Here is a 17,483-nt window from a genome sequence, read left to right as displayed (position 1 = left end):
CTATAAAATCTTTGATAATGGACGGAGAATTTTCCCCACTACCGACGTCAGGCTGATTGGTCTATAATTCCCTGCTTTCTCTCTACCTCCCTTTTTAAATAGTGGGGTTACATTAGCTACCCTCCAATCTGTAGGAACTGTTCCAGAGTCTATAGAATCTTGGAAGATGACCACCAATGCATCCACTATTTCTAGGGCCACTTCCTTAAGTACTCTGGGATGCAGGTTATCAGGCCCTGGGGATTTATTGACCTTCAATCCCATCAATTTCCCCAACACCATTTCTCTACTAATGCTGATTTCTTTCAGTTCCTCTCTCTCACTAAGCCCTGTGTTTCCCAACATTTCTGGTATGATAGTTGTGTCCTCCTTTGTGAAGACAGAACCAAAGTATCTATTCAGTTGGTCAGCCATTTCTTTGTTCCCCGTAATAAATTCCCCTGTTTCTGACTGTAAGGGACCTACATTTGTCTTCAATCTTTTTCTCTTCACATACCTATAGAAACGTTTAGTCAGTTTTTTATGTTCCCCGCAAGCTTGCTCTCGTACTCTATTTTCCCCTTCTTAATCAATCCCTTGGTCCTCCTGTGAAATCTAAACTGCTCCCAATCCTCAGGTCTGTTGTTTTTCCTGGCAAATTTATATGCCTCTTCCTTGGATCTAATGCTAATTTCCCTTGTAAGCCATGATTTGGCTACCTTTCCTGTTTTACTTTTGTGCCAGACAGGGATAAAGAATTGTTGCAGTTCATCCATGAGCTCTTTAAATGTTTGCCATTGCCTTTCCACCGTCATCCCTTTAAGTAACGTTTCCCAATCCATCATGGCCAACTCGCACCTTATACCTTCGTAGTTTCCTTTACGAAGATTCAGGACCCTTGTCTCAGAATCAACTGCGTCACTCTCCATCTTGAAGAATTCTATCATATTATTGTCGCTTGTCCCCAAGTGGTCTCGCACCACTAGATTGTCAATTATTCCTCTATCATTACACAATACCCAGTCTAGGATGGCCTGTTCTCCAGTTGGTTCCTCAACATATTGGTCCAGAAAACCATCCCGGATACACTCCAAGAATTCCTCCTGTACGGTATTGAGACTAATTTGATTTGCCCAATCTATATGCAGATTAAAGTCACCCATAATTACAGATGTTCCTTTATCGCATGCATTTCTAATTTCCTGTTTAATGTCATTCCCAACATCACCATTACAGTTTGGGGGTCTATATACAACCCCCACTAATGTTTTTTGCCCCTTAGCATTTCTCAACTCTACCCATACAGATTCCACATCGTCAGAGCTAATATTCTTCCCTCACCATTGTGTTAATTTCCTCTTTAACCAGCAATGCAATTCCACCACCTTTTGCTTTTTGTCTGTCCTTCCTAATTACTGATAATCCCTGGATGTTCATTTCCCATCCCTGGTCATTTTTGCAGCCATGTCTCCATAATCCCAACTATATCATACCCGTTTACATCTATTTGCGTGATTAATTCATCCACTTTATTGCGAATGCTCCACGCGTTAAGGGACAAAGCCTTAAGGCTTGTCTTTTTAACATTATTTGTCCCCTTCGCACTATTTTTCACTGTGGCCCTGTTTTATTTTGGCTCTTGATTTCTCTGCCTATCACTTTTCCCCTTACTGTCTTTTGTTCTTGTCTTTGATTTCCCCCCTCCCTCTGACTCCTTGCAAAGGTTCCCATCCCCCTGTCATTTTAGTTTAAACCCTCCCCAACCACCCTAACAAATACTCCCCCTAGGATGGGGATGGAAGGTTATCGGGGGTAGATGGAAATGTGGAGTAATCTGTTCAGCCATGAACTTATTGAATGGCAGAGCAGGTTTGAAGGGTCGAGTGGCCTACTCCTGCTCCTAATTCGTATGTAGGTATTCACAGAATCACAGAGAATCACAGAATAATACAGTGCAGAAGAGGCTCTTCGGCCCATCGAGTCTGCACTGGTGCATTAAAGACACCAGACCTGTCTACCGAATCCCATTTACCAGCAAGAACAAAGAACAGTACAGCACAGGAACAGGCCATTCGGCCCTCCAAGCCTGCGCCGATCTTGATGCCTGCCTAAGCTAAAACCTTCTGCATTTCCGGAGACCGTAACCCTCTATTCCCATCATATTCATGTATTTGTCAAGATGCCTCTTAAACGTCATTATCGTACCTGCTTCCACCGCCTCCCCCGGCAGCAAGTTCCAGGCACTCACCACCCTCTGTGTAAAGAACTTGCCTCGCACATCCCCTCTAAACTTTGCCCCTCGCACCTTAAACCTATGTCCCCTAGTAACTGACTCTTCCACCCTGGGAAAAAGCTTCTGACTATCCACTCTGTCCATGCCGCTCATAACTTTGTAAACCCCTATCATGTCACCCCTCCACCTCCGTCGTTCCAGTGAAAACAATCCGAGTTTATCCAACCTCTCCTCATAGCTAATGCCCTCCAGACCAGGCAACATCCTGGTAAACCTCTTCTGTACCCTTTCCAAAGCCTCCACGTCCTTCTGGTAGTGTGGCGACCAGAATTGCACGCAATATTCTAAGTGTGGCCTAACTAAAGTTCTGTACAGTTGCAGCATGACTTGCCAATTTTTATACTCTATGCCCCGACCGGTGAAGGCAAGCATGCCGTATGCCTTCTTGACTACCTTATCCACCTGCGTTGCCACTTTCAGTGACCTGTGGACCTGTACGCCCAGATCTCTCTGCCTGTCAATACTCCTAAGGGTTCTGCCATTTACTGTATACTTCCCACCTGCATTAGATCTTCCAAAATGCATTACCTCACATTTGTCCGGATTAAACTCCATCTGCCATTTCTCCGCCCAAGTCTCCAACCGATTGATATCCTGCTGTATCCTCTGACAATCCTCATCACTATCTGCAACTCCACCAACCTTTGTGTCATCCGCAAACTTACTAATCAGACCAGCTACATTTTGCTCCAAATCATTTATATATACTACAAAGAGCAAAGGTCCCAGCACTGATCCCTGCGGAACACCACTAGTCACAGCTCTCCATTCAGAAAAGCACCCTTCCACTGCTACCCTCTGTCTTCTATGACAGAGCCAGTTCTGTATCCATCTTGCCAGCTCACCTCTGATCCCATGTGACTTCACCTTTTGTATCACTCTGCCATGCGGGACCTTGTCAAAGGCTTTACTAAAGTCCATATAGACAACGTCCACCGCCCTTCCTTCATCAATCATCTTTGTCACTTCCTCAAAAAACTCAATCAAATTAGTGAGACACGACCTCCCCTTCACAAAACCATGCTGTCTCTCACTAATATGTTAGTTTGTTTCCGAATGGGAGTAAATCCTGTCCCGAAGAATCCTCTCTAATAATTTCCCTACCATTGACGTAAGGCTCACCGGCCTATAATTTCCTGGATTATCCTTGCTACCCTTCTTAAACAAAGGAACAACATTGGCTATTCTCCAGTCCTCTGGGACTTCACCTGTAGCCAATGAGGATGCAAAGATTTCTGTCAAGGCCCCAACAATTTCTTCCCTTGCCTCCCTTAGTATTCTGAGGTAGATACCATCAGGCCCTGGGGACTTATCTACCTTAATGCTTTGCAAGACACCCAACACCACCTCCTTTTTGACAATGAGATGACTGAGACTATCTACACTCCCTTCCCTAGGCTCATCATCCACCAAGTCCTTCTCTTTGGTGAATACTGATGCAAAATACTCATTTAGTACCTCGCCCATTTCCTCTGGCTCCACACATAGATTCCCTTCTCTGTCCTTGAGCGGGCCAACCCTTTCCCTAATTACCCTCTTGCTCTTTATATATGTATAAAAAGCCTTGGGATTATCCTTAATCCTGTTTGCCAATGACTTTTCATGACCCCTTTTAGCCTTCCTGACTCCTTGCTTAAGTTCCTTTCTACTGTCTTTATATTCCTCAAGGGATTCGTCTGTTCCTAGTCTTCCAGCCCTTACGAATGCTTCCTTTTTCTTTTTGACTCGGCTCACAATATCCAAGGTTCCCGAAACTTGCCAAACTTATCCTTCTTCCTCACAGGAAGATGCTGGTCATGGATTCTAATCAACAGACATTTGAAAGACTCCCACATGTCAGATGTTGATTTACCCTCAAACAGCCGCCCCCAATCTAAATTCTTCAGTTCCTGCCTAATATTGTTATAATTAGCCTTCCCCCAATTTAGCACCTTCACCCGAGGACTACTCTTATCCTTATCCACAAGTACCTTAAAACTTATGGAATTATGGTCACTGTTCCCGAAATGCTCCCCTACTGAAACTTCGACCACCTGGCCGGGCTCATTCCCCAATACCAGGTCCAGTACGGCCCCATCCCTAGTTGGACTATCTCCATATTGTTTCAAGAAGCCCTCTTGGATGCTCCTTACAAATTCTACCCCATCTAAGCCCCTCGCACTAAGTGAGTCCCAGTCAATATAGGGGAAGTTAAAATCACCCACCACTACAACCCTGTTACCTTTACATCTTTCCAAAATCTGTCTACATATCTGCTCCTCTACCTCCCGCTGGCTGTTGGGAGGCCTGTAGAAAACCCCCAACATCGTGACTGCACCCTTCCTATTCCTGAGCTCCACCCATATTGCCTCGCTGCACAACCCCTCCGAGGTGTCCTCCCGCAGTACAGCTGTGATATTCTCCTTAACAAGTAATGCAACTCCCTCACCCCTTTTACATCCCCCTCTATCCTGCCTGAAGCTTCTAAATCCTGGAACATTTAGCTGCCAATCCTGTCCTTCCCTCAACCAAGTCTCTGTAATAGCAACATCATAGTTCCAAGTACTAATCTAAGCTCTAAGTTCATCTGCCTTACCTGTTATACTTCTCGCACTGAAACAAATGCACTTCAGACCACCAATACTAACAATAAGGGACCCAGCACAGATCCCTGTGGTACGCCACTGGACACTGGCTTCCAGTCACTAAAACAGCCGCCTGTCATCACTCTCTGTCTCCTGCAGCTAAGCCAATTTTGAATTCACCATATCAAGTTACCCTGTATCCCATGTGCATTTGCTTTCTTGATAAGTCTCCCATGTGGGACCTTGTCAAAGGCTTTGCTGAAATCCATATAAACTACATCAACTGCACTACCCTCATCTACACACCTGGTCACATGCTCAAAAAATTCAATCAAATTTGTCAGGCATGACCTCCCTCTGACAAAGCCATGCTGACTATTCCTAATCAAATTTTGCCTCCAAGTGGAGATAGATTCTCTCCTTCAGAATTTTCTCCAATAGTTTCCCTACCACTGACATGAGACTCACTGGTCTGTAGTTCCCTGGCTTATCTCTACAACCTTTCTTAAATAGTGGGACCACATTAGCTGTTCTCCAGTCCTCTGGCACCTCCCCCGTGGCCAGAGAGGAATTAAAAATTTGGGTCAGAGCCCCTGCAATCTCCACCCTTGCCTCCCACAGCATCCTGGGACACAAATCGTCTAGACCTGGAGATTTGTCCACTTTTAAGCCTTCCAAAATCATGAGGGGTCGGAACAGAGCAGATGGAGAAAAACTGTTCCCATTCGTGAACGGATTGAAAATGAGCAGACACAGATTTAAAGTATTTGGTAAGGGAAGCAAAAGTGACATGAGGAAAAACCTTTTCATGCAGCGAGTGGTTAAGGTCTGGAATGCGCTTCCTGAGAACGTGGTGGAGGCAGGTTCAATTGAAGCATTCACAAGGAAATTAGACTGTTGTATAAAAAGGAAGAATGTTCAGGGTTATGGGGAGAAGGGAATGCTCTTTCAGAGAGCCAGTGCAAACACACTGGGCCAAATGGCCTCCTGCACTGTAATTTTTATTTAGAGATACAGCCCTGAAACAGGCCCTTCGGCCCACCCATTTTATACTAATCCTACATTAACCCCATATTCCCTACCACATCCCCACCATTCTCCTACCTACCCAGCGTCTGCAGTATTTTGCTTTTATTAACTTCTTAACTATTCTCTTCTGTGTTTGGAATTTTGCCTGGAAGTAGTTGAAAAGCCTTTAACCTGGCAATGTGAATTACTGCCCGAGTTCAAACAAAATTTCAATAAGTACCAGGGATTGAGAAAAGGCTGGTTCCTGAACAGATGTAAGTTTTATCTTTGGTTAAGCCTAACCACGTGGATAGGAAGAAAGCTGATGTACAGATTAGCATGATCTAATCGAGTGATGGAACAGGTTTGATGGACTGAATGGCCTACTCCTGGTCCTCTAATTAATTACTTGCTGAAATTACAGTAGTCACAAAAGAACTTTGGGAATGGCAGGAAGCCCAGAACCCTTCCTTCTCGTATCCCTTTTACCTCCAGAACTAATTGAACTAATTTAAATTAGTTCTTGAATCTATTTATACTGTCTGCGCAAATGGCTAACATTGGCAATTTATATATACATATTTAACATGCCTCTCACTAATGACTGCGTTGTAACCGAGATATTGCACGTGCATCTTGGAAGATGAGGAATTATATTTCTTATTTCTCCTTGGGAGTGAACGTGCTGAGAATTGTTGAGCATTTCTGCACCATCTGTAGACGGATGGGTCCTGACTGAATATTTATTTAAATGTGTTTTTCATTCTAACAGTTCATACTGTACCCTGCTGACTCACTCCGTGGAGTCCAGTAAAGATCGGTCATGTTATCACGGGTCATGTGGAACCCATGTGTCGGCATGACCTTTCAGGAAATTGACAGGAGCGCGGGAAAGTCGGAATAAATTAGATAGTCCTTTTGGAGGAGGAGCTAGCACTTAGTGGACATGATGGGCTGAATGACCTGTGCTGAAATTTCCATTAGTTGACTTGTGCATTGGCTGGTTCATATCCAGTAATAAAAACCACAGATGTTCAACCTGTGGCTTCTGTTCTGGAACTATAGCCCTTGAAGCCCAGGCAAGTTAATCCCATCTGTTCTCATTTTATTTGCTGCTTTGTCCCATTCTTGAAATTCATGAGCCTGGACTTTTGGAAAGGGTTGTTTTGAGTGCTGTTGACCATACGAATTAGGAGCAAAAGTAGGCCATTCGGCCCCTCAAGCCTACTCTGCCATTCAATAAGATCATGGCTGATCTATATCTCCTAAACGATGGCTAGAATGTAGTTAGAATGTCAGTAACCATCCTTCGCATCTCGGGTAGTGTAGATTTTTGCCTTTGCAAGTTGTGGCAAAATTCCTTTGATGGTTGGCATGGGGTAGTGAGATCTTTTCAGAGCTTTATTTAGATCCTTTGGGTCGATGCATACTCTCAGCTTTCCGGGTTGTTCCATTGCTACTATGCTGCTAATCCATTCTGTAGGGGTTGTCACTTTTTTGATGACTCCCTTTTCCAGCTCTTCTATCTTGTCTTTCAGGCTGACCTTGAGGGCAGTTGGAATCTTCCTCGGCAGATGCTGTATTGGTCTTACCCTCTCATCTACTTCGAGATGATATTGTCCAGGAAGACATCCTAAACCTGTAAACACATCGTTGTACTCCTCCAGGATCTGTTCTGTCAATGGTTTATTTTTATTTATTTATTTTTTTTATTTTGAGATACAGCACTGAAACAGGCCCTTCGACCCACCGAGTCTGTGCCGACCAACAACCACCCATTTATACTAACCCTACAGTAATCCCATATTCCCTATCACCTCCCTACACTAGGGGCAATTTTACAACAGCCAATTTACCTATCACCTGCAAATCTTTTGGCTGTGGGAGGAAACTGGAGCACCCGGCGAAAACCCACGCGGTCACAGGGAGAACTTGCAAACCCCGCACAGGCAGTACCCAGAATCGAACCCGGGTCACTGGAGGTGTGAGGCTGCGGTGCTCGCCACTGTGCCGCCCATTTTTTAGTTTAGTGTGCTGTGACACGTTGCAAATCTCTTTTTGCAAGCTTTAGACTTGCTCCGGCTGAAATAAGTGGCTTTTGCTTGCTGTCTATGATCTGCAACTCCAGATCTTCATTCTTGTCATTGCAATGGACTCTCAGAGTAACTTGTCCTCTCGGCATTAGCATGGTGCCATCATATAGCCTCAACCTTACTTTCAAGGTCTTCGTTTTTGGATCGCCATGTTGAGCCACTTTGCACAGGTCTGTGAAGGCCATGATGTTGCATGATGCAACTTTATGTTGACTTGATATTCTCCTTCTGCAGTCATCATTCCAACAGTCACAAACATTTATCACCTATCGACCTGACTGAACCAACTTGTTGTATGTTGTATAGCGATTCATCAGAATCTTCAGCTGACATCTCTCCAGTGGCCATCTGTACCTGCTTGTTGTGTTTCCATCTAGTCAAACACTTGTGTGCAGAATGATTCAGCTTCTCGCAGTGAGAACACTGCTTTCCCCATGCTGGACAAGCCTTCTTTTCCTGTGCGTGATGTCCTGTACAGTATTTGCATCCTGCCCTTTGTCCATGATCTTTCTGCCCTTTTGGTCTGGAATGTCTATCATCATAATGCAAGGCCTGGTCTGTTTTGCTGTGAATATGGTCTAGCTGCTGATTTACAACCTCAGCACTTCTGCGCATGTCGATCGCTTTCCTGACTGTCAGTTTCTCCTCTCTCAGTAGACGTGCTCTCACTGTGGGTTCTCTTATATCTAATACAATCCTGTCTTTAATTAGATCATCTTTTAGTTGCACAAATTCACAGGATTCTGCGAGCTGTATTAATGCAGTTACATATTGATCAATGGATTTTTTTCACCTTGGGCCCTAATGCTGAACACATACCATTCATAGGTTACGTTCACTTGGGGTTCAAAGTGTGCCTTCAAGGCTTTCAAAATTTCTACTGTCTTATTTTGCTCTTCAGAGAAATTTAGGGTGGAATGCACTTTGTAACAGTCTCTCCCCAACAGTGACAAAAGTGTTGGTAATTGCAGCTGCTGTGGTTTGTTAATTCAATCTGTCACCATTTTGTAATTTTGCCATTGCGAGTGGAAGAACCGCCTGTTCTGCTTCATATCACCTTTCATTTGACCAGCGCAAGCAGAGGAAAATTTGCAGCCATTGTCTTACCCTGTGCTTTCAGCTCTTTCTTTGTTCCTTTTAGAACATAAGTAAATAAATTCTAAATCTGCACAAGATCTGTTGGTATCAGGAACTTGAGATATCTGCAGATTAATGGGAGCATGGATTTAAACTTTCATTGTGATCAGGGCACATGCAATAATAGTAACCCAAGGAATATCCTGCTGACACACTTGCAAAGCGGTGACAAACTTGGAGAAGCCAAAAGTTGTCACAAAAAACTAGTTCTGGTAGAGGTGTGTAATAATATGCTTTTACCTCTGTGTGTCACTGTTGCTGAATTTAAAGTGCTGCTCTTTGCTTTAATGATGTTGCTGAATTGGTTTATTGGCAAAACAGTCGTGATTCTGTCCCAGCCAACATTCCTCCCACCATTATAAGTATATAAGAGCAAAATACTGCAGATGCTGGAACTCTGAAATGAGAATAAAAGTGCTGGAAATACTCAGCAGGTCTGGCGGCATCTGTACGGAGAGGAACAGAGTTAACGTTTCAGGTCTGTGACCCGTCATCAGAACTGACAGAAGTTAGAAATGTAACGGTCTTTGAACAGGTGAAAGGGGGGATGAGGGAAGAAGAACAATAAGGAAGGACTGTGATAGGACAGGGGAGTGGGGGTTGGTGAGATTAAATGACAGATATCATGGAATAGAATGTAAATGGAGTGCTAAATAGCTATAGCAAAAGTCAAAGCATGAGTTTGGGAGAGTGTTAATGGCAGAATAATGAACAGCTCTGCCCGAAAGAAAAAACATGAAAAATACATTTTAAGACTAGCACATAGTTAATAAATAAATTTAAAACAGAATATGTATATAAAAATAATAAACAAAAAAAATTGGAGCTCATGGTCTGAAATTATTGAACTCAATGTTCAGTCCGGCAGGCTGTAGTGTGCCTAATCGAAAAACGAGATGCTGTTCCTCGAGCTTGCATTGATGTTCACTGGAACACTGCAGCAATCCCAGGACAGAGATGTGAGCATGAGGGCAGGGAGAATTCAAATGGCAAGCAAGCAGAAACTCGGGGTCATGCTTGCGGACCAAGTGGAGGTGTTCCACAAAGCGGTCACCCAATCTGCGTTTGGTCTTCACATTGTGAGTAGTGAATACAGTATACTAAATTGAAAGAAGTACAAGTAAATCGCTGCTTCACCTGAAAGGAGTGTTTGGGGCCTGGGATAGTGAGGAGAGAGGAGGTAAAATGGGCAGGTATTACACCTCCTGCGATTGCAGGGGAAGGTGACGTGGGAAGGGGACGGGATGCCAGCGATAATGGAGGAGTGGAGCAGGGTGTCACGGAGGGAACGATCCCTTCGGAATGCTGATGAGGGGAGGGCAAAATGTGTTTGGTAGTGGCATCACGCTGGATGTGACGGAAATGACGGAGGATGATCAAAGAACAGTACAGCACAGGAACAGGCCATTCGGCCTTCCAAGCCTGCGCTGATCTTGATGCCTACCGAAACTAACACCTTCTGCACTTCCGGAGACCGTATCCCTCTATTCCCTTCCTATTCATGTATTTGTCAAGATGTCTCTTAAACGTCGCTATCGTATCTGCTTCCACCACCTCCCCTGGCAGCAAGTTCCAGGCACTCACCACCCTCTGTGTAAAGAACTTGCCTCGCACATCCCCTCTAAACTTTGCCCCTCGCACCTTAAACCTATGTCCCCTAGTAACTGACTCTTCCACCCTGGGGAAAAAGCTTCTGACTATCCACTCTGTCCATGCCGCTCATAACTTTGTAAACCTCTATCATGTCGCCCCTCCACCTCCGTCGTTCCAGTGAAAACCATCCGCGTTTCTCCAACCTCCCCTCATAGCTAATGCCCTCCAGACCAGGCAACATCCTGGCAAACCTCCTCTGTACCCTCTCCAAAGCCTCCACGTCATTCTGGCAGTGGGGCGACCAGAATTGCACGCAATATTCTAAGTGTCCTTTGGATATGGAGGCTGACGGGGTGGAAAGTGAGGACAAGGGGAACCCTGTCACGGTTCTGGGAGGGAGGGGAAGGGGTGAGGGTATAGGTGTGGAAAATGGGTTGGACACGGTCGAGGCCCCTGTCAACCACAGTGGGGGGGAATCCTCGGTTGAGGAAAAAGGAAGACATATCAGAAGCACCGTCATGGAAGGTAGCATCATCAGAGCAGATGCATCGGAGACGGAGAAACTGGGAGAATGGAATGGAGTCCTTACAGGAGGCAGAGTGTGAAGAAATGTAGTCGCGGTAGCTGTGGGAGTCGGTGGGCTTATAATGGATATTAGTGGACAACCTATCCCCAGAGATGGAGACAGCGAAGTTGAGGAAGGGAAGGGAAGTGTCAGAGATGGACCATGTAAAGGTGAGAGAAGGGTGGAAATTGGAAGCAAAGTTGATAAAGTTTTCCAGTTCAGGGCGGGAGCAGGAAACGGCACCGACACAATCATCAATGCACCGGAAAAAGAGTTTGGGGAGGGGGCCTGAGTAGGACTGGAACAAAGAATGCTCAACATATCCCACAAAAAGACAGGCATAACAAGGACCCATGCGGGTACCCACAGCGACACCTTTTACTTGAAGGAAGTGAGTGGAGTTGAAGGAGAAGTTGTTCAATGTGAGAACAAGTTCAGCCAGGCGGAGGAAGGTGATGGTGGATGGGGACTGGTTGGGTCTCTGTTCAAGGAGGAAGCAGAGAGCCCTCAAACCATCCTGGGAGAGGATGGAGGTAGGAAGAAGTGTCTGAGAGCTGGCATTCAGCCTCTGCAAGGTGGAGGTCGGTACGCCAGACAACAACAGCACCACCCTTGTCTGCAGGTTTGATCACAATGTCGGGGTTAGACCTGAGAGAACGGAGTGCAGCGAGTTCAGAGGGAAACGGTGAGTGAGGGGGGCAGAGAAATTGAGATGGCTGATGTCTCGCTGATAGTTTTCAATTAAAAAATCAAGAGTGGGTAAGAGGCCAGAGGGAGGGGTCCAGGTGGAGGGAGAGTACTGGAGACAGGTGAATGGGTCTGTTGGTCGGGGGGAGGCCTCCTGGCCAAACAAGTGAGCTGGGAGGCGGAGGCAACGGAAGAAAAGCTCAACATCATGTCGAGGGCAAAATTAATTGAGGTGGGGGCGTAAGGGGATAAAAATTAGTCATTTGCTAAGTCCCTCTGAACTTGCAGCACTGCATTCTCTCAGGTCTAACCCCGACATTGTGATCAAACCTGCAGACAAGGGTGGTGCTGTTGTTGTCTAGTGTACCAACCTCTACCTTGCAGAGGCTGAGCGCCAACTCTCAGACACTTCTTCCTACCTCCCTCTGGACCATGACCCCACCACCGAATATCAAGCTAATGTCCAGAGGACTATCATTGACCTCATCTCCTCCGGTGATCTTCCCTACAGCTTCCAACCTCATAGTCCTGCAACCCTGGACAGCCCGCTTCTACCTCCTTCCCAAAATCCACAAACTGGACTGTCCCGGCAGACCCATTGTTTCAGCCTGTTCCTGCCCCACTGAACTTATTTCCTCCTATCTTCTATTTTTTCTCCCCTTGTCCAGTCTCTTCCCACCTACATCCGTGACTCCTCTGACACCCGATGTCATTTCGACATCCTCCACATGCAGAAGATCATCCTCTGCCATTTCTGTCACCTCCAGCGTGATGCCACTACCAAACACATCTTCCCTTCCCCGCCCCATCAGCATTCCGAAGGGACCATTCCCTCTGTGACGCCCTGCTCCATTCCTCCATCACTCCCAATGACTCTTCTCTTTCCCACGGCACCTTTCCCTGCAATCGCAGGAGGTGTAATACCTGCCCTTTTACCTCCTCTCTCTCTCCTCACCATCCAAGGCCCCAAACACTCCTTTCAGGTGAAGTAGCGATTTACTTGTACTTCCTTCAATTTAGTATACTGTATTCGCTGCTCACAGTGTGTCTCCTCTGTATTGGGTGACCGCTTTGCTGAACAGCTCCGCTCAGTCCGCAAGCATGATCCTGAACTTCCAGTTGCTTGCCATTTTAACTCACCATCTTGTTTTCATGCTCACATTTCTGTCCTGGGATTGCTGCAGTGTTCCAGTGAACGTCAACACAAGCTCGAGGAACAGCATCTCATTTACTGATTAGGCACACTACAGCCTGCCGGACTGAACATTGAGTTCAATAATTTCAGAGCATGAGCCCTATTATTTTTGTTTATCTTTTTAAAATTTTTTTATCATTTATTTTTTACACCATGTGCTAGTCTTAAATGTACAGAGCTGTTCATTATTCTGCCATTAGCTCTCTCTCTCTGGACTCGTGCGTTGTCTTTTGCTACAGCTATTTAGCACTCCATTTGCATTCTGTTCCATGATATCTGTCATTTAATCTCCCCTGGCCCCCACCCCCGTTCTATCACAGTCCTTCCTTCCTTGTTCTTCTTCCTCCCCTCCCCCCTTTCACTTGCTCAAAGCCTGTTACATTTCTAACTTTTGCCAGTTCTGATGAAGGGTCACAGACCTGAAACGTTAACTCTGTTTCTCTCTACACAGATGCTGCCAGATCTGCTGAGTATTTCTGGCACTTTCTGTTCTCACAAGTGACTATTCTGGCTGTCAGTCTCATTGCTGTTTTGTAGGATGTTTCTGGCACTTCAAACTAGTTAAGATCCGCTTTGAGAATTTTTGCGACAGCAATGTCATTGTGACTGAATCTTTAAGCTGTTCGGGTGGTTACTGTGCAACTGTGCTGTTTGCGTTTAAATCTGAAAGGTGCTAAAATTGAAAGGCTATTTGATTCAAGTCGATTTACGTTTTATAGTTTTACTAAAGAAATTGCATTTATGCAACATCTTTCAAGTCCTCAGGAAATCTCAAAGGGCTTCACAGCTAGTGCATCATTTTTGAAGTGCAGTCACTCTCCGTAGGCAAGTGCAGCAGCCAGTTACGCATAGCAAGGTCCCACAAACAGTAAATGGGGATGAATCACCAGTTAATTTGTTTAGGTGGTGTGGGTTGAGGGAAGAGTGTTGGTTAGGAGACTGGAGCCATTTGGAATATGTGCCATGGAATCTTTTATACTCACCTGAACAAGGAACAGGGTTCTTCATTTAACATCTCACTTGGAAAACAGTAGGTTGGGCATGCAGTAGTATGCTGCATGTTGAAATATCCTATTCACAATTCACAAAGTACAACAAGATCCTCGTCACCAGACCTTTTTAAAGCCATCCTCCAGACAGACAGAATTGGCCTGGCTGCAGCTGTTTACTGTAGTACATTTACCCGGGGGATAGGGAGGATAATTCAAAAGTTCTTTGCACCACCCGAAGCTGGTATGTTACAGTGTTACTGAAGACGTGACTGATCTGGTGGATAGAGGAAGTGCGGTGGATGCAGTGTAAATGCACTTCAGAGAGCCTTCAGAAAGATACCACATGAGAGTATTGGAGAAGGTTTAAGAGGTATAGAATTAGAGGGGGTGGGGATAGCAAATTGTGTTTTAAAAACTGCTTCGAAGGGAGAACATTATTTTTTCAAGAGTTGTCTGTTCACTGTTACATCAATGATTTAGATTATAGGCTTAGAGGAAGCGGTGTCCAAATTTGCAAAACTTAATTAGGCATAGTAAATAATTGAGGACCAAAAGAAGCTGATATAAGATGGTAGAATTGGTTAATAAAGTGGCAGATGGAATTAAATGCGAGTTAGTACATTTTGGTAAAACAAAAGTAATTATATTTGAAATCGAAAAATTGGCAACGTGGAAGAAGAGATTAATTTGATGTTAAAGTTCACAAGACTTTAAAAGAAGTAGATAAGGCCATTAAAAAAAAGTGATAGAATTCTGGATTTATGAAAAGCAACACAGAATAAAAAGTTGAGATGCAATGGTGAAAAATATATAAAACCTTGATGAGACCTGAGTTTGAGCACAGTGAGCTCAGTGTAGGAAGGAAGTTGATGCAAGTGACAGGATAAAGTGTAAATTTGTTTAAGATCCCATCTGATATGAAAGAGAGAATTGTGTAAAAGTAGCACTATTTTCATTAGAACAGTGGAGGGTTGAGATAAAGAACAAAGAACAGTACAACACAGGAACAGGCCATTCGGCCCTCCAAGCCTGCGCCAATCTTGATGCCTGCCTATGCTAAAACCACCTGCATTTCTGGGGACCGTATCCCCCTCTTCCCATCCTATTCATGTATTTGTCAAGATGCCTCTTAAACGTCATTATCGTACCTGCTTCCACCACCTCCCCCGGCAGCAAGTTCCAGGCACTCACCACCCTCTGTGTAAAGAACTTGCCTCGCACATCCCCTCTAAACTTTGCCCCTCGCACCTTAAACCTATGTCCCCTAGTAACTGACTCTTCCACCCTGGGAAAAAGCTTCTGACTATCCACTCTGTCCATGCCACTCATAACTTTGTAAACCCCTATCATGTCACCCCTCCACCTCCGTCGTTCCAGTGAAAACAATCTGAGTTTATCCAACCTCTCCTCATAGCTAATGCCCTCCAGACCAGGCAACATCCTGGTAAACCTCTTCTGTACCCTCTCCAAAGCCTCCACGTCCTTCTGGTAGTGTGGCGACCAGAATTGCACGCAATATTCTAAGTGTGGCCTAACTAAAGTTCTGTACAGCTGCAACATGACTTGCCAATTTTTATACTCTATGCCCCGACCGATGAAGGCAAGCATGCCGTATGCCTTCTTGAATACCTTATCCACCTGCGTTGCCACTTTCAGTGACCTGTGGACCAGTACGCCCAGATCTCTCTGCCTGTCAATACTCCTAAGGGTTCTGCCATTTACTGTATACTTGCCACCTGCATTAGGTCTTCCAAAATGCATTACCTCACATTTGTCCGGATTAAACTCCATCTGCCATTTCTCCGCCCAAGTCTCCAACCGATCTATATCCTGCTGCATCCTCTGACAATCCTCATCACTGTCCGCAACTCCACCAACCTTTGTGTCGTCCGCAAACTTACTAATCAGACCAGCTACATTTTCCTCCAAATCATTTATATATATTACAAAGAGCAAAGGTCCCAGCACTGATCCCTGCGGAACACCACTAGTCACATCCCTCCATTCAGAAAAGCACCCTTCCACTGCTACCCTCTGTCTTCTATGACCGAGCCAGTTCTGTATCCATCTTGCCAGCTCACCTCTGATCCCGTGTGACTTCACCTTTTGTACCAGTCTGCCATGCGGGACCTTGTCAAAGGCTTTACTGAAGTCCATATAGATAACATCCACTGCCCTTCCTTCATCAATCATCTTTGTCACTTCCTCAAAAAACTCAATCAAATTAGTGAGACACGACCTCCCCTTCACAAAACCATGCTGTGTCTCGCTAATAAGTTCATTTGTTTCCAAATGGGAATAAATCCTGTCCCGAAGAATCCTCTCTAATAATTTCCCTACCAATGATCTCATGCTTAAAATTATGAAGGGATGAGACAGAGTAGATGGTAGCAGACTTACTTATCCAGTGATTGAGTGGTCTCGAATGGCGAGACTTCGCTATGAAGTTAAATATAAGATTTAGGACAGAAAATAGGAAAGATTTTTCTTAGGATTATGAAGCTGTGGAATGCACTACTACTGTTGGGTATACAGAATTGCATGCCATCACTTCTCTCCCTGCTCCTGCACTGTTACTTCTGGTGTTCCCCCAAAGATCTATCCTTGGCCCCCTCTTATTTCTCATCCACATGCCCCATCATCCTAAAAGACAATGTCAAGTTCCATGCATATGCGGATGATGCTCGGCTCTACCTCACCACCTCCATCCCTCTCCCTGGGAACTGCCTGCGGCTGAACCATACAGGTCGCAACCTCTGTGTCACATTTGACCTCTGAGCTTCTGGCCACGTTGCTGCCCTCACTAACACGACCTATTTCCACCTCTGTAACATTGTCGGACTCTACCCCTGCCTCAGCTTATCTGCTAAAACCCCCGTCCACATCTTTGTTACCTCTAGACTAGACTATTGCAATGCTCTCCAGGACTGCCTCCCATCTACCACCTTCCATAAACATCCAAACCTACTGCCCTTAACCTCACTCTCACCAAGTCCTGTTCACCATCACCATGAAGTACATTGGCTCATGGTTCAGCAACACTTTGATTTGAAAATTATTACCCACCTCCTGCCGACTCTGTAACCTCCTCCAGCCCTATAACACTCTTGTGCGCACTTTGAATTCTGACCTTTTGTGCATCCCCAGTTTTAAATGTTCTGCCATTGGCGGACGTGTCTTCGACAACTGAGGCCAAAGCTCTGGAGTTCCCTCCCTAAACTTCTCCTCCACTCTTCCCTCCTTAAACCGTATCCCTTTGACCAAGCTTTTGGTCACATGTCCTCTCTCCTTATGTGGCTCATTTCAAATTTTGTTTGATAACACTTCCGTGAAGTAGCTTGGGACATTTTACTACTTTAGAGGAGCTATATAAATGT

The sequence above is a fragment of the Heterodontus francisci genome, chromosome 35, assembly GCF_036365525.1.
Source record: "Heterodontus francisci isolate sHetFra1 chromosome 35, sHetFra1.hap1, whole genome shotgun sequence".
Lineage (NCBI taxonomy): Eukaryota > Metazoa > Chordata > Chondrichthyes > Heterodontiformes > Heterodontidae > Heterodontus > Heterodontus francisci.
The sequence above is the reverse complement of the archived record's forward strand: the minus strand, read 5'-3'. Positions refer to the sequence as shown.